The sequence below is a fragment of the Puma concolor genome, chromosome B4 (assembly GCF_028749965.1).
Source record: "Puma concolor isolate L17-30 chromosome B4, mPumCon1.1.hap2, whole genome shotgun sequence".
NCBI classification, from domain to species: Eukaryota; Metazoa; Chordata; class Mammalia; order Carnivora; family Felidae; genus Puma; species Puma concolor.
The window spans coordinates 23,151,682-23,169,951 of NC_141673.1; the positions used below are offsets into that span (position 1 = coordinate 23,151,682).

Here is an 18,270-nt window from a genome sequence, read left to right on the forward strand (position 1 = left end):
GAACAGTGCCTAGTGCAGAGGTGGCACTCAATAAATATTTGTGTGATGGACAAACCAGGTACTTACTGTTAGTAGAGAAGATAACTCTGAATCAGAATAAAGTAAAAGAGAAGCTTAAAAGCATACCTAAAAACTTTCTGTAACCAAGAAGAGGGCCTTCAGGACATATTAATTATGTTGCTTGGGATGCAAGAACACTGAAGAAAGGTTAAGCTGACGATATGTTGTAAACAATAGCTAAGGTCTTCTGACTCTGAAATTCTTGATTACGTTATTGCCTATTTTATATATTTCTTTCAGTAATATTTGGAAGAGTAATATTTAGGAGGAAAAATTTTTTGGCCACTCACATAAAGATCTTCACCACCCTAGCAAATCCTTTGCTTTGGGCTGTGGGCAATCCGACCCAAATGAGAAGCAGGTGGTGAATTAATTGTGTGATTTGCATTTCTGAGGGGGTGTATGTGCAGAGTTTTGCTTATACTGATCTAGAATTCTTTGTATTCAAATTTGCTTATATTTAAAGAAATAAAAGCCGAGATATTGGCCTGCTTTTGTCATAGTTGTAGTATAATCCACCGTAAAAATCACAATGTAATTTCATTTTTCCCTTGGTTTAATGCCACTAAAGAAGCCAGCTCTAAGTCTGAGGAAACAAATCTACTTTTAAGCATACCTGCATGCAAATGGGCTCTGGAGTTGGCTTATCCTTTTACATAATAAATTAGAGAATTCTCTCTTTCAGTGCAATAGATGTATAGATTAATATACCAAGACGAGGCATATGGATACGTGGAATCAATGGAAGCCTGGTTAGAGATGACAAAGAGTTTCATGCTCGAGTGCTTTGCAGCCTAATTCAATAAAACAAAATGAAAGGCAAATGCTTGAGGAGCCGAAGAGAGGATCCTTATGAAAATATTAAAACTTCTGTGCAAAGAAAGTCACACATTCTCCTTTGATTTTGCTCTTAACATTGCAATATAACGAATGGGCCTCTTTTTTGGGGGGGAAGGAGCTTTGTGATTTTTAATAAAGCAACCAAAAGGAACCATTTCGATTGTAGAAACCTACTCTGTGGTCTTTAACTGAAAAGTTAAACACACTGAAATAAAAACTAGATTTTCCCCCCCATCAATTTGCAAAACTAAAGTAGAATTCAAACTGAAATGGCAACAGCGTGAAAAGCTATTTACGTGTCTGCAACCGTCTCTGATTCCATCCATTTGTTTTCCAGTCTTTGTTGTGATTCTGTGTTTCTCATGGATCTCCAGAGAGTTTCCGGCTTGAGGAGAGAATATCAATAGCCTGCATGCCCTCTAGGATATGCTTCCCTGCGACAATCACAGTGTTTCTGTGGATCAGATCTTCTATTTCTTTTAATAACTGTAGTAGAACAACAAAAATTATTCATTTTGGGGACACATAAAAATCAACAAAGCAATAATGTCTAAGTAAGGGTATAATTTTGCTTCCTTTTTGTGTGATAAGCTCAAAGGCAAAAAGTAAGAATCAATTGGTGTTTTTTCAGGTATCTCATAAATCCATAATTATATCACATGCATTTAAAAAATGAAGCAAAGAGCTAACAAATTGAACAGAACTTGTCAAATAGAATGTGGCCCAGCGCAGTGAAAAATAAATACTGGATTTTCTAACTGGGTCTGGATGGTCTGGTTTCTGATTGGAGTCCTGTCAGGAGACAGGTCACCTCTGATCAAGTCCCTAATTCCTCTGAACTCCATATTTCATATCCATGAAATGGGAATAACAATACGTGCTTGTCTCACCTCACAGGGCTGATGAAATATAAAATGACATGTATGCAAGTGTTCAGAAAATATTGGGATGCTGTATTAATATAATGTGTTATTAAATTGTTAGAGGAGATGTAGTTTTCTTTAATATTCATACTATTCTCTAGGAACTCTGTCCAGAACATCCTACAGTGTTTGTAAGAGAAGAGTCCTTGCTTTCCAGATGTTCATTTTGAGTTCTAAAATACTTGCATGTATGTGAACGTTTATATTTTTCTGCTTTTTCCCTCTTTCTAACTTTCTAATCCCCATAGCCCTCCTGGCTTACTCCTGCTTATCATTGAAAATTGAAAATTCATTTCAGTGTTACTTCCTTCAAGAAACCTTCCCCTGGGGGCACCTGGGTGGCTCAGTCAGTTAATTGTCCGACTTTGGTGCAGGTCATGATCTCACGGGTTCGTGAGTTTAAGCCCTGCATTTGAGCCCCTGCTGTCAGCACAGAGCCCACTTTGGATCCTCTGTCCCCTCCTCTCCCTGCCTTTCCCTGACTCATGTGCTGGCACTCTCTCTCTATCTCTCTCTCTCTCTCTCGTTCTCTCTCTCAAAAATAGATAAACATTAAAAAAAAAAAAAAAGAAACCTTTCCCCATCCCAAGGCTGGGGTGGTGCCCCACTACTGTGCTTTCAAAAACCCTTTAGTTTATCTTACACTGTATTTTCCACATATGTTTATGATTACTTTTCTGTCTCTTCTCTTGGATTGTGAGAATCTTGAGAGTGAACTCTGTGTTTTCATCATGTGAGTTCCCAATGCTTACCAGTGTTTTCACATAGTAGGCACTCAGATTTTGTTGTATTAGTAATTGCTGGTCTTACCATATACATGTGAAAGTACAAATGCTCCTATTCCAATGTGACGAGCCAGGGACCAAATAGATTTATCTATTGCCATAGTAAACTTAGTTCATTTTCTTTAGAAACTGTGATAGGCAGAATGGTTCCCCTGAGAATGTCCACATCCTAATCATGAAACCTGTGAGCACATTATGTAACGTGGTGGAAGGGATTTTGCAGGTGTGTTAAGGTTACATACCTTAAGGTAGGGGGATCATCCTGGATTATCTGCATGACCCCAATCTAATCCTATGAATCCTTGAAAGCAGAGAAGTTTCTTTGGCTGGAGGTAGAAGAGAAGCAGCAGAAGGAGAAATCAGTGAGAGTCCAAGGGCGAGAAGGACTTGCACTGTTGCTGACCCTGAGATGAAGGGGGCTTTGTGCAAAGAACAAAGGGAGATCTATAGGGGCTGGGAAAGGTTTCTGGTTGACAGTCTGCAAGGAAGTGGGGACCTCAGCCCCACATCCACAGGGACTGAATTATACCAACCAAGTGAATGCATCCAGAAGCAGATTCTCTTCCAGAGTTTCCAGATAAAGTGTTCGGGTTGGCCTACACTCGACTTCAGCCTTTTGAGACCCACAGCTGAGAAAGCAGTCTAATCTACTTGGACTTCTGACCTACAGAACTGTGAGATAATACATTTGTGTTGTTAAAAATCACAATATTTGTGGTAGTTGGTTAGGGTAGCAATTAAAAATAGAAAAATTAATTTACTAGCTCCAAAAGGTCAGATTTTGGAAATCTATCATAAAGGTGGAATGGTCTGGGTCTGCAAGAGATGATGTACATCCCCACAGAAAAGGTGCCCGGAGCTGATTCTTTGGAATGGCAACAGCAGCAGAGGTGGGTTCCAGGATTGGCCTGTGTTGCCACACCTGCCAAGTCCAGTACAGGCCAATCCAGGTGCTCCTGGAGATTTACTTAATTTCTTCCAGATTTGAAACTGGTTGCAAGTTTGATTGGGTTGGCCAAGGCAGAGCAAGAGAGGTTGGAGAAATAGCAAAAGCTAGTTTGGAAATCCTTTTCCCTCATAATTATGAGTTATGATGATATTTCTTTCCTGTCTGTTAACTTCTAGAATTCCTCTTAAGAAATCTAATGTTGTTCTGATTCTTAATTCTTTATACATGTTATTTTTTTGCTCTGTGAAGGTTCTTTTGATCTTTTCTTCATCCCAGATATTCTGAAATTTAAAATGATGTACCTTGGAGTTGTTTCTTATTGTTTATTATGCTGGATAGTCAATAGGCCCTTTTCAAATTTTTTTTCAGTTCTGGGATATTTTCTTGTATTATTTCTTTGATAATTCTCTCCTCCCTTTTCTCTGTGTGGGGGGGGTGGGTGGGGGAAGGATTCTTTATGGAACTCTTACTGATAAAATATTAGAATACTAGATTGATTATGCAGATTTCTTGTCTTATTTTCCCTTTATTTGTTTATGTATCTATTTATTCTCTAATTTCTTCAACCTTGACTTCCAATTTTTCTATTTAAATTTAAAAATTTCTGGGGCGCCTGGGTGGCGCAGTCGGTTAAGCGTCCGACTTCAGCCAGGTCACGATCTCGCGGTCCGGGAGTTCGAGCCCCGCGTCGGGCTCTGGGCTGATGGCTCAGAGCCTGGAGCCTGTTTCCGATTCTGTGTCTCCCTCTCTCTCTGCCCCTCCCCCATTCATGCTCTGTCTCTCTCTGTCCCAAAAATAAATAAACGTTGAAAAAAAAATTTAAAAATTTCTGGCGTCATTTTTTAAATTAAAAGATTTTTTCTTGTTTACATGTATATTTCTTTTATTATTATTATTTTTTAAGTTTACTTACTTATTTTGAGAGATAAAGAGAGAGATGGGGCAGAAAGAGAGGGAGAGAGGGAATCCCAAGCAGGCTTCATGCTGTCAGTATGGAGCTTGATATGGGGCTCAAACTCACAAACCATGAGCCCACATCAAGATTTGGATGCTTAACCAACTGAGCCATCCAGGCACCTCTATTTCTTTTTTTTTAAAATATCATTCTTCATTTCTTTCTGGGATGTTATTGTTTTTCTTATTTCTTTGAGAATATTCTAGTTTTTTAAAAATTTTCTTCTGCACATTGTTTCTGTTTTCTCTGAACTGCCTCTCTTCAATTTGTTTTGGTTCCTCTTTTTCACATTACAGACTTTCCTCAAATGTATGGTGTCCTTGGTTGTCGGTTCATATTAAGTTGTAAGGTTTAAAAAAGTTGAGTCATAATTCTGGGCTCTCGGTGGGTTGGGCTGACTGGTCACTTTGATCAGGCAGGACTTGTAGGTCTTTTCTCTGTGGTTCTTCAACCTCTATAATGATGAACACTTGAATTTATGATTGGACCTGTACATCTGAATCATGGCTTTCTGGAAACCATGACTGGGGTATGATCATCCTCTTTATGGTAGTTAATAATCAGATGCTAAAGTCAGACTTACTGATTTTAAAGTTCTGCTGTCACTGCTGGTGGGAATGCAAACTCTGGAAAACAGTGTGGAGATTCCTCAAAAAATTAAAAATAGAACTACCCTACAATCCAGCAATGGCACTACTAGGTATTTATCCAAAGGACAGAGGTATGCTGATTTGAAGGGGCACATGCACCCCAATGTTTATCTTAGCACTAATGACAATAGCCATAGTATGGAAAGAGACCAAATGTTCATCGACAGATGAATGGATAAAGAAGATGTGGTATATATATATATATATATATGTATATATATATATATATATATATATATAGAGAGAGAGAGAGAGAGAGAGAGAGAGAGAGAGAGATAAAGAGTATTACTTGGCAATCAAAAAGAATGAAATCTTGCCATTTGCAACAACGTGGATGGAACTAAAGTGTATTATGCTAAGCGAAATTAGTCAGAGAAAGACAAATATCATATGACTTCACTCATATGAGGATTTTAAGATACGAAACAGATGAACATGAGGGAAGGGAAGAAAAAATAATATAAAAACAGGGACAAAACATAAGATACTCTTAAATACAAAGAACAAACAGAGGGGTGCTGGTGGGGTTTTGGGTGGGGAGATGGGCTAAATGGGTAGAGGCATGGGTAGTGTCCTCCTTAAGGAGGACACTTGTTGGGATGAGCACTGGGTGTTATATGTAGGGGATGAGTCACTGGATTCTACTCCTGAAATCATTATTGCACTATATGCTAACTAACTTGGATGTAAATTTTTAAAAAATCAATAAATTTAAAAAGATATAAAGTTCTGCTCGGTCACTTTGAGTTGTTTTTACCTGTGCCCTCATTTTACAAATGAGGGCACTAACAGTATCTACTATAGTATTCAGTAAGTTACCCATTTTTATTGTCATTGTTGTCATTGTTATTAATCCAGTGTAATTCCCTGTTGTGCCTCATCCCTCCCTCCGTTGCCCTAGTATGTAGCTAGCTCCTCTGGTTCAGTGTTTCTAGAGTGGTAGCTTCCCACATTGTGACAAAGCGGAGGATGAGAAGAGTTGGGAAGGAGACCTTGGAAATACACCAGCTCCTTATCCTGACTTTTAATCAATTTTCTGGATCTTCATTCCCATGCCTTCTGAGATAACTGGTATCACCAATTCCCATGCCTTTCTGGGAGTTTAGAGGCACAAGCATGTTTTCTCACCATTGGATTTCCCTCTAGAGGCACTTAATTTCCAGATTTCTCTGTCTGCTAACCTACCACCACTCGTCTATTCCACTGTGGTTTCTTGTGTACTATGTCTCTTCTCCTGTTCTCTTTTCCTAGTGGGCTTACACCTTTTGTGTTCCTTTACTAATAGTCTAATTGGGTATGAAAAGGGAATGAAAATCAACTTATGTATTCAATTGGCCATGTTAACTACAAGGCCACTGGCCTCACCATCTATGAAATGAGGGGTTACAGTGGATAAACCTTTAGGCATTTTCCTCCACTAAAAATCTTTGCTCCTTTGTATGGTTTAGATTTAATGTAATTCCCAGCTGATCACAGCTAGGTTCTTTATCACTTATCTCACTCTCAGAATAGTAGTGATTATTTTTGCTTTTGTTGTTTTGAATCTCTTTGAGCAAGAGACCTGCGGTGTAGCAAATTATATCTTGTGTACAAATTAGAGTAAACTGAAAAACACAGGTGACTTTTGTTCCCGTCCGCATCACAAAGACCTTTTCAATACACCTGATTGATTGTAAAGAGAACCCCACACACAAGCAGATGCAAGCGACTGGGACTCTGCTGATGGTAATTTGGGTGCTATAATATTTATCATGCTGTGCTATTTGGCAAGTAGGAAGCTTTTAAACTTTTTGCTCTTTCAGAAAAAATCCTAAAAGAAGATGATACAAACATTTGAATTAGGAAGAAGTTTCCTTTTTATGGAGAATCACAGAGAATGTCTTGATAAATTGATGCAAGTCTTGTATTTAAGATGATTCAGGCCAGATTTTTGTCACTTGCATCCAGGAGAGTCTTTGACTTATCAAGGACAGTGGAGATGGAGAAGGGTTTGTTGTCTTTCTCTCTGCATCTCCACTACATGGCCTGACACTTTGTACTTACAGCCTCACTGTCTGTCACTGTTTGCTGTGGTCACTAGAATTAATGACCAGCTCTTATGTGTTCTATTTTGGAATCCAGGAGAGAAACTTCACAAGATAATATTTTTGAGAGGGGGGTTATATGGTGTTTGAAGTAAATAACAGCCTCCTAGAGTTTGGTGCAATCCATTGCATATGGTTTTTGTTTGTTTCAGTGCCATGGCATAGGGGATGGGGATACATTCCTCAGAAAGTTTTCAGTTAAAACAGGATAATATAATGAAAGTAAGGGAGACATTAACAATTTTTTCTCTCATACTCCCCATTACTTTGGACAAAATCTGATTAAAGGTTTGTGGAAAAAAAGATTAATGTATCAATATTGACAATTTTGGGTTCATCAGTGATGAACCCCTCCCCCCCAAAATAATTCTCACCACATTCCCAATGGCTTTTTTATTATAGTAATTATGACATATACTGTTGGTTGACTCTCCAGCAACATGCCTTCCTTTATTCTTGCTACCACCCTAATTTTGTTCGGGTAGAAAGTGGCCATGCTCTTCAGGGACTTTGGGATCTTCCAGGACTCTGGTGTCCCAACTCCAGAACTGAATCCTGATTGGTCTTAGGCATCTATTGTTCTTTTATCTCCCTTGCCATTGATTGGCTTAGGACTGAGCATGGAATGTGATTTTGGCCAGTGAAATATGAGGTAAGTCTACAGACTGGCTTTTGGGAAGTTTATCTTTGTTCCTCACAAAGGACCCAGAGAAGGGCTTTGTGTGTGAATATGATGTTTGGTGCAGCTGCAGCCATTTTGCAGCTATGAGATGTTCTTAAGGACCTCACTGAGGATGGCAGAGTAGAAAGATGAAAAGAACCTGAATATTGATAATGTTGCCAAGCTGCTGCCTTGATTAATCCTGGGGCAATATCATCTTTAAACTCTGCATTCAGTGAAATCATAAATTTCCTTATCACTTAAGCCTTTTTTAGCTGGTTTTTCAGTTACTCATAGCTGAAATAATCCTGATATAGTAATAAAACAAATATAAAGCTTTAACTCTTTGGACTAAAACTTTTCTTCTATTCTTTCTCCATATGTGAGAAAGGTATGAAGTGAAAAATAAAAATGAAGAATTGCAAATATTAAAGGATCACACAATGTCAGACCAAAAGAGATTTTAACAAATTATTTAAAAAAACACTTGTTGATAGAGAATTGTAGATCCTGGGTATAGCAGAGAATAAGAGACACTGTCTGTGCTCTTTTGGAGATTATATTCTAGTGGGTCTTAGAGAGTATTTGGTCTAATCTTATTACGTAGAAAGGGACAACTTTTATATCATTCAGTGTTGGTGTAAATTTTTTTTTTTTGTTACTTAACAAAAGAGGGTAGATCCTATTAGAGGAAAGACTATATACATTTGTGGTTCTTTTTGCTTTTGAACATATAGCTAGCTGTTTTGCTTATCTGACTACCTGAAGGTTTTTGTTATCTAGGGTTTGGCTGGGACTGAGTCTGGGTATAAAGAGAGAAGAGAGCTGAATTTCTGTGCATAATACAGTAAGAGGAATTTAGAATTAGACTGTGTGTGTGTGTGTGTGCACGCGTGCATGTACATTTGCATGCAATCGACACACACACATGAGAAACACCAAGATGGTCAGTGTCTAAGTGCTAACTGAAATAGAGAGGTCACAAACTCCCTGTGCCATGGTGGCCAAAAGGACTTTTAGGATGAGATGACTAGTATATAGTTTTAAGTTATTCGCTCTGTCATGCAGGGATATAACTCTTTGACGGTGACCTAGAAAACCTTAGCAAAAGTTTTGCTACACATCCACAGGCATTGTTCCCTTGTTGCTTCAGTGGGGAATCAGGGAGATAAAGGGTTGACCTCAACGCATAGAGCAGAGAACAGGGATTCAGCAGAGGCAGGAAATGGGAGAGAAATCAGCAGATGCAGGAACATATATCTCCTTCTTCCATTTTCCTCTCCCTGGGAATTTTGCAGACATTTTGAAGAGGTCTCTGCACTTAACAATGGGTATGGAATGGGATGTGACCTCTTTAATTTACATCATTTGGGACATCTGCATTAGGGTCTTACCACGCTGGTGGCTGCAGGATTCATCACACGAGTAATTATTCAATTACTGGGAATTGCCTTCCCCTGTAGAGAGTAAGCTCCTTGAGGGCAGGGACCATGTCTTTTTTATCAATAAAGTTCATATTGGGCAGTGGTTCAGCCCCTAAAATAAGTATCCAATTAATATTTATTAAATAGTTCCCTCCTAATAGGGAAAAACTATCATTTAAATACTCATAGCATCCCTTCTGCCCTCAGCTTGTGGTGCTACTTCCCTGAGGACAACTGTGTTTTGCCAGGCAGGCTCCTGGACCAGCACTTATTGCCTGTGGATGATGGGGAGACCAGACGAGTTGGGAGAAGCCAGCCAGGTTTACACTGGAAATATCAAAGAACTCCTGACAAGAGAAAAGTAGTGGATACAGACAGTGGGAGGGGAGACAGAGAAGACATTTTGTGGGAGTTGAGTTTGAGAGGTTTGGGGATCTTGGAGAGGGAAAAGAGGGTCTTTGGAGGCAGGTGCAAGGCATATGAATGCACACACAAATATGATTCTTCTGTGGATAAAACTGGAAGGAAAAGCTGGTTTCAGTCAGTTTTGGTGTGTGTTGTGTTACCAGTGTGATCTCTGGACAATTTTAATAGATTTCAGTAAAGATAAAAATTGCTTCTTGGTTAGTTCTGGCTGTATTTCTTTTCTTTTCTTTTTTAAAGATTTTATTTTTAAGCACTCTCTACACCCAACATGGGGCTCAAACTCACAACCCTGAGATCAAGAGTCACATGCTCTATCGACTGAGCCAACCAGATTCTCCCGGCTGCATTTCTTTGAATGAGACTCCAGACTAAGGCTGACTGCTGGGTAAGGAAGGCCAGCCTGGCTTTACATGGCATACACCTTCATGTAGGAAACTGGGTTTTACACTCTGGTATCCTCCACAGAGCTCCCAGGCACTCAGTAGGGACAGCAAATATTTGTTGCACGGAACTGAAATTGCAGTGATTAATCTAAGATTGCATGCTGTCCAATCTGGTAGCTAAATATGGGCAGAATTAGGACTAAGGCCTAAAATGCGGTATGTTCTTAGATCTTGTTCTTTAGTAGATTTAAAGAACAGTGTTAGAAAATGCAGTGAGAGAAGGACATTCCATTTTGGGACTATTCCAGAAATATGCATGAGGGTCATTTAGACTGACCTTATTTTCCATTTGAGTTAATCTGTGGGTAGCAAGTCACTCCCTGTTACCAGCCAGATCCTCCTGAGGATCTTAAAATATTCAAATTGGATTTTTTTTCAACCCCCTGAAACTCACAGAAAAGTCACATACTGGGCCAGAGTCTCAGTTCCGCCTCCCTGCTGGAACTCAGTACAACAGTGGCCTTCCTCCTTGTTGGGAATACATGCCTATGCTCTCTCTTTCTGCTGGATTAACTGGATTTAAACTAAATGGAATAAAATGTTTCATTTTTGAGAGTCCACTTTGCATTCTGTGGCTAGGAGAGAAAGCTGTTATTTCAATCTGGTGATAGGTGGGAGCTTCTTGAGAGAAACTAAGATTCCTAGAGTTTGCAAATGTCCTATACAGCTCAGTGCTGCATTCGGGGCAGGGGCGGCTCTGTTCTTACAGAGGCTACCCCAGAGACTTTCAGAGGGCCCGATGCTTCATTTAACAACCTCAGACAGGGGCCTGTGAGAGATCCAGTCCTATTCCTTAGCTGCCCGTTTCCATCTTTCTTACTTGGCACTTCTAGAAGGCTAATGAGAAACTGTCTGTGGCCACGTTAAGGTAGAAGGATAGTGCATTTCTTTTTTGTTCTTGCAGGTATTTTTAAAATCCTGGGCCCGATGCCACCTGTCAGGAAACACACACTCTGACATCTCTCACAAGTGCTGCAGGGAGGAGGCATGATGCCCAACAATGACCCGACAGGAGATGTGATCCCTCTGGAAGCTTCCAGACACTGTGCTCCTCATTGGGCTCAGGTGTTGAGTGTCAAGCAGATGAGCCTGAGGTTATTCAGGACCCTGTCAGGTCATTCAGAGGAACAAAACCACAACAAACTGACCGGAACCCTTGATGTCTGGAAGAAGTTCACTGCCTGTGCCAGCCAGGGGCTGTCCCACCACGTTCTTGTCGGCCTGAAAGAAAAGAAAGGAGGAACTCAGGATTCCAAACTAATGGCCTTGTGTTGGAAGCTGCTTGGGAGTATGAGAAATGCAGATAAAAAGAGGCACTAAGATGCACAGGTGTGTGTTTGGAGAAGTGGTTATACAGCCTCGGCGTGGAGAGTCCCTGCTGCCAGACGAGCGATGTGGTCTGCGTTTGTATCTTCAGTGTGAAGCTGGCCCAAGGCTCAAGGGACCCATTCACTACACGTGGTCTCCCGCCCATGCACCTGTGGGAATATGTGTGCTTGGGGTTAATGGCTTTGGGGACGTAGCCTGGGTTTACAGTGTGGGCCATGAAATGGCCAGACAAATGCCTATCATCACAGACTTGGAAGAAATTCTATGAAGAATCTGAAGTTGTCTCAGAAGTTGCTTAAACCTAGATGCCTTGTCTAAATTAAAAAATATGGCATGCACACGCACACATGCGCACACACATGCACACACACACTTCCCTCAGGGGCAGTGCATCTTCAGTTATTTGTTTTCCATCCATTCCAAAAGGGAAGAGAATACCAGATAGATGGGATGAATCAAATGGGATTATTTTAAAATGCATTCTCCCTCCCCTTCTGCAGGGGATTGAGGAGGATTACATGCAGCTTTTGTGAAATGTCTGTGCTCCTCTCTGGGAAAGGAACTGTAAATGTCAAGCCGTCAGTCTCCGTGACAACAACTCACACAGGTACAGGGCGGGCTGGCAGGGAGGGAAGAGCATGGCCAGCCCGTGCACCAGTGTCACCTGCGTTTGTAGAGACCAACGCCCCAGCAGTCCAGTGTAGCCAACAGATGGAGAGGCAAAGACAGTTAGGGATGCAGAATGGATGGGGGGGGGGCCTGGTGACACCCCAGAGATACAAACCACCCGGCAGAGGGAGCGTGCAACAGAAGCAGCAGGCTTAGCAGGTGCAGCCCCCATCACTTCGCCAACCCAAATCCCAGGGGCCTCGTACGCACTTGGTGTTAACTGAGCTTCTTAAACCCTGATGTGCATGTGAACCACCTGGCGATCTTGTTAAAGTGAAATTTCTGATTCAGTAGATTGAGGGATAGGACCCAACACGCTACATTTCTACAAAACTCCTGGATGATGCCGATGCTGCTGGCCCAGACACCGTGCCCAAGGTGTGAAGAGAATTTCAGGTCACAGGTGTGCTTCAGGTAGCACAGCTTCAATAGAATCAAATTCTGTACAAAGATATGCAAATACAGTGAAGTCACACTTAACCTCACTGACATTTGGAGGAAATTGTCCAGGTAACTCCTAAATCTTTTGTATTTGAAATGCTTCGTCTGATGAAAAATTCTCTTTCTATAGCTGACAGCTGATGTGGGGCTGTTCACATCTATATTAAGATGGCCTAGCAATTCCTCAACAGACACCAGCTGAGGGAAGGAGTATGCTGGGTGGCAGGGGAGGCGAACTTGGCAGGCACATTGGCCAAGGACCGTCCGTAACATGCACTGCCCACATGTGCATAGTTGGGAGCTGGGTTTTGCAATGGATTCTTCTCTGGTTGAGCGAGTGAAGGGAAATTAACACAGGGCTCTTAAGTTCTCCTTGCTCTCCTTGGTTTCCCAAAAGAAAAAAAAATTAAATAGGTAGGAAGAAATGGAAAATGACAGGAAGAGAATGAAAGTCAAAAGACTGCTTGGGTTTCTATTTTTACTTTTTATTTTTGAGAGGAGAGAAGAATAAACTCCCAAGGATGAATCAAGAAGAAGAACATTTAAAAAAAAAAAACAAAGAAAAGAAATGTGTGATGAAGAGAGGAAGGAAATCTCCTTGGTAGATAAAACAGATTTGCCAAATATATTACATTCATTAAGATTTTTCTTTGCTTATAATGTGTGCTTTTTGGAGGCTTTTCTTAGCATTAACGGACGCTCTGGGAGAGGAGAAAGTTGGCAGAGAGAAGCCTGGCAAATATATAAATAAGCTTTGGAGGCTTCAGAAGTTTCATATCCCACAATAGAACGTTCTCCAGGCTGGGCAAACTTTTTCTTACTTAAACAAATGCTTTGAAAGACAAAGATTTCATATCGTCAGTGGAACATTCAGACTAATAATTGCCTTTGTTCTTCCTGCCTTGAAGTCTCAACAGCCAGCAGATTTATGATTCACTTTCGGCAATAAGCTCCTTCAAATAAATATCACTTTCCCAGGCTGCAAATTGAGTTTTTGCAAACACAGAGATCGACTTCACTAAGAGGAACTAAGTTTTCTTGTGGTGTATGTATATACGATTAGGAAACACTGCTTTCTTCCCCTATTCTGTAAAACAATGGATTAGAAAACTATGTTAAAAAATAGCCGTTTTTTACTATCAGTGAGATTTTGTAGAAACTTTTGTTGGGGGAGCAGGAGGTGGAGTGGGAAGGGGACAGAGGCAGTTTCACTTTTCTCTTAGGTTTGTGGACCTCAGAAATTTTGTGTAAAGTCTGAGGTTGTGTTTAAACTGGTTTACTTTGTAGTTGGGGCAAGATAATTTCAAAAATTTTAAAGTAAAAGAAATAATGCAAGCAAGTATAAATGTAAGAGTTAAATCGAGGCTTATAGACTCTAACTGTTGGAATCAAGACCCTTTCAGAGCTACCAGCCTTCTCCCAGTGCTCTTTAGCTTCCAGTACTAACTCAATGGACATTATTGGATTCCTTAAATATGCCAGGCAGTAGGGGTGCCAAGGGAGGTGAGACATGATGCTGATACCCACATAGATACCTTTAAGAACAAAGTAGAAGAATCAGAGTAAGCTATGGGAGTACAAAGGATGCCCAACCTGGGGTGTGGAGGAGGATGTCAGACCCCCAGAGTCTTGTATCACTTTGGAGTGTGGCAGTCACCTAGATCCTTGTCCACATGCATTAAGCCAGATATAAGGCAACCGAGCCTCTTTCAGTAGACTGATGACACCGTTTCTTTGGCCTGTCCCCATGACACTGCTCCTAGTTGTATTTGGATTGCATTCTCTGTCCCTTCCCCAGTTTGAACTTTGTGTGGTACCTGCTGCCTTAATGATAATGATCCTTTCTGGAGAACTTAAAAGTGCCAGACATCATGGTGCTAGCCACTTTCAAATATATTATTTTCCTGATACAGGTATTATTGCCATATTATAGAGGAGGAAATGGAAGTTGACAAAATTTAACCAAATCGCTCAAGATCACACAACTGGTAGTTGCTGGAACATGGATTAATTAATTTATTATTATTATTTTTTAATGTAAGCTCTACACCTAACAGAGATCTTAAACTCATGACCCCAAGATCAAGAGTCACATGCTCTACCAACTGAGCCAGCCAGGTGCCCCTACAACATGGATTTAAACCCAAGTCTGTCTGATCCAGAACCTGTAGTTTTGACCATTAGTAACAACAATAACAGTTTAACACTTTCTGGACTTTATGTGCCAGGCACATAGTTCTTATTGTGATTTAATTTGCTTAATCTTCACATGAATCCTGTGAGAGTATCAGTGTTTTTATTATTTCTATCTTACAAATGAGGAAATGAGGCTCATCTGTGACTAACTTGTCCAAAGTCACACAGCTGGTAAGGCAGGGAGCCTGGATCAAAGCTCAGATAGGCTGGCGCCAGAACCAGTACCCTTACCCACTATGCTCCCCTACCTATGTGCCCAGACCCTACATGGGTCTATTCCCTTCTTTAAGTTCTGAATAGAGACTTCGGTTCCCCTACGTGGACATTTCAACTTGTTTCCTTCCTTTGATATGTTAGACCCATCATCACATCTACAATTTCTAGTCTAAGTATCTGTGTCTGTTTCTTCACTTTTCCTCGAACAGGTACTGCACATCTATGTGTTCCAGGCACTGTACTGTGCAGTTGGGAGCTGCAGATCAATACCCAGAAATATTTATTTAGAGGAATGATGGACCCTTTTCTGGAGCCAATCACAATCCAGTGGGGAGACAGACAAGTCAGCAAAGCATTCCAGTGCCATATAACAAACGCTGTGATGGAGGAAAGTGTGAGTGCTCAGGTAACCTCAGAGAAGGGAGGGCCTACCTCTGGGCAAGGTGAGGTGACCCCTCACAAGAGGCATTATTTGAAAAGAATCTTTAAAAAGCAGGAGTTGATGAGGCAAATGAGGGACGGAGAAACAGATCTTAATTTAAGTCAGAGTTTTCTTACCTTCTTGCATTGTAGGGTTGGAAGATGTTAGTGGCTTGTTGGTACCTCAGGAATCAATATGTATAAAAGTCTGCATAATAATAATAGATAACACTTGTTAAGAGCCTTCGAGAGGCCAGGCAAAGTTTTGAGTCTTTACATGCATTATCTAGTCCAATCCTCACAGCAACACTTTGACATAGATGCCATTACTATTTCCAGGTTCCACACAGGACTCACGGGGTCCCGGGGAAGGAAAAGATTCCTTTTGCATTGATTCTGCTCTGGTTCCAGGAAAGGGATGGAGACATTTCTTAGGCATTGTGCACAGACCAACAAAACTTGATGGACTAGGGGCTTGTTTAAAATGCAGATGCTGGACTGAGAACAACAGAATCAGAATCACTCTTCCGTGCTCTGCCGGTGATTTGGGAGCACACCAAACACTGAACTACGCCCCTAGGTGGTGAGCACTGAGCATGTAGGAAAATCTGTTTCCTAGTTAACTTCTTTGTGATCTCATTGGCCATTTACTAAAAGAACCAGCTCAGAGAGTTCTAGAGGGGCTGGTATTTCCCTAGGAGATGGAGTTTCCCTATCCCCTTTAGTCTTACATATATATTCCAAAGAAGATATTATGTATTTTTAGAAATTTTTTGGATATGAATCCTGGCATTGCAACAATAATTTCCAGAAACTGAAGATATGTTTCAACAGATGCTAAGGATACATTGCTCTTTTCATAAGAGAACTGGCTCATTCAGTGATGTTGAAAAATCAGATGATTTTTCTCTTTAGGTCACATCAGGAGCTGGTGGTTATATCAAGAGGGTTTTAGTCTTCATGGTTGATTGGAATGTTCAAGCACAGAGGGTACTTGTCTGTCTCTCCCCTCTCAATGGGAGGAAGATCATGAAGGAGAGACTATTGATAAGAGGAAAGTACAGCTCTCCAGTGGTGGAGACCATAGTCTCTTCTCTCAAACATAATCAGTTTCTCTTATTTTAAAGGACGTAGAGGTTATGGACTTTAGGATCATACAACAGCAAGGATGGGCTAAATGAGTATACAGTTCAGTGTTATTAAGTACATTCGTATTGTTACCACAATAATAGAAAAAGTAAAAAAAAAATGGGCTAAATGAATCAAATCTCCAGTTTTTTTTAGTTCATGGTAGCTGAGCCCTTGACAATTCAAACTGTTACAATTATGAACATTCAATGCAAGTGAAGAGTTGGGATGTGATATAAAGGCACAAGGGATTAACAAAGGACTGTTAAATTCTCTGCATCTCCCTCTTTTCCAAAGCACCATGTGGAAACAGGTGCATGAGATGGTCTCTTTGATGACTATTTAAGTGCAGTTTTCACTACTGTATTCAGGTTTCCAATAACCATTTACAGAAGAACAGGATCTTAATTCCTAACAGGTTTTCATGTATTCAGTCTGACTCTGAATCTAATTTATACAGGTTGGAGAGATTTGGAGGAACAGAGAATGAGATGCCAAATGTAAGAATATGCTTTATTTGTAAATGTTCATCCATCTGTTTAGTACTGACTGTAAAACCACAATGAGATAAACAATAATAGATGAGCAAAATAGGGCCTTGTGTTCACAATCATTCTGTCTAGCATGTGATCAAATAAGCATAATTTGCTTTGCAGAATGGTTGTCAGGTTAAAGTGCTGTACTTGCTGTGGGAGGGCTTTGAAAAGTGTAGATGGGCAGTTTGCTGTCAGGGCTAGAGAGAGACTGGAGAATGGCAGTGGAAAATGTTTTGCAGTGATAAAGAATTCATTCAACAACCATTTATTTAATGGGTATCTACTGTGAGCTAATAGCCTGTATTAAAGCTTGAAATAATATAAGAAGATAAGTATAATTTCAATTGTATTGGAATATACAATCCTCAAGACGGAGAAAATTAATTCTAGGATTGTAATAAGACTTGATAACTGCTATGTTTATGCTGTATAACAAACCACCCCCAAAATCAGTGGCTTAGAACGGTAATCATTTGTCATTTCTCAGTATCTGCAGATTGGCTGACCTAGGCTGAGCAGCTCTTCAGGTCTTTTCTGGACTTGCTAACATGTCCATGGGTCACCTGGGGAACAGATGATCTAGTCTGGGCTTGGTTGATGAAGATTCTCTGGGTAGCTCTGCTCTGTGTATCTCTTATCCTCACCCTGGGATCAGCATATGGCAACAGTGATGAAAGCAAGTGGAAATACACAAGACCTCTTACGGCCTATGAGCAGAACTGGCACATGTTACCTCTGCCTCAATCTATTGGCCAAAGAAAGGCACAAAGAAAGGAGTTGTTCTGGGCAGGAGAAACAGCCAGTGTGTAGTTCTAGAGGCATGGCAGGTTTGAGGGACTGAAAGAAGGCCAGAGTGGATGGATAGAAGAGAACAATGGTGGGAAGAAATGAGAAAGGTAGGATCAGATAGGGAAAAGTCTTATCCACCATATTAATAACTGACTTTGGAGTTTCTCTGAAGGGCCTTCAGAGCCAGTGAGGGGTTTTGATATTATGGTTATTATTTGCCAGTCGTCATTGACCCCTACTCTAGATTTAAGGGGGAATGTCATTCCTCCAGTTTGCAATCGCATAAGCAACAAAGTGCACCTTCCCCAATATTTTGATTAGATTTTCCCATTATTTGTCCAATATA

General features: G+C 40.6%; 2 long non-coding RNA genes across 2 annotated transcripts in view; one reads left to right on the forward strand and one right to left on the reverse strand.

The window, feature by feature from the left end:
- Positions 1-11,524, forward strand: part of LOC147578962 (uncharacterized) — a 115,223-nt gene extending 103,699 nt beyond the window's left edge. The window contains exons 2-3 of the long non-coding RNA XR_015253092.1: positions 9,995-10,142; positions 11,105-11,524. This is a non-coding gene — a long non-coding RNA (uncharacterized LOC147578962). The remainder of the gene's footprint in view (positions 1-9,994; positions 10,143-11,104) is intronic.
- Positions 1,177-16,034, reverse strand: LOC147578964 (uncharacterized). Its single transcript, XR_015253091.1, has 4 exons — positions 15,610-16,034; positions 11,349-11,421; positions 2,851-2,934; positions 1,177-1,386 (listed from the first exon to the last, which is right to left on the reverse strand). It is a non-coding gene; the product is annotated as an uncharacterized LOC147578964 (long non-coding RNA).
- Between the last annotated feature and the right edge of the window lie 2,236 nt (positions 16,035-18,270).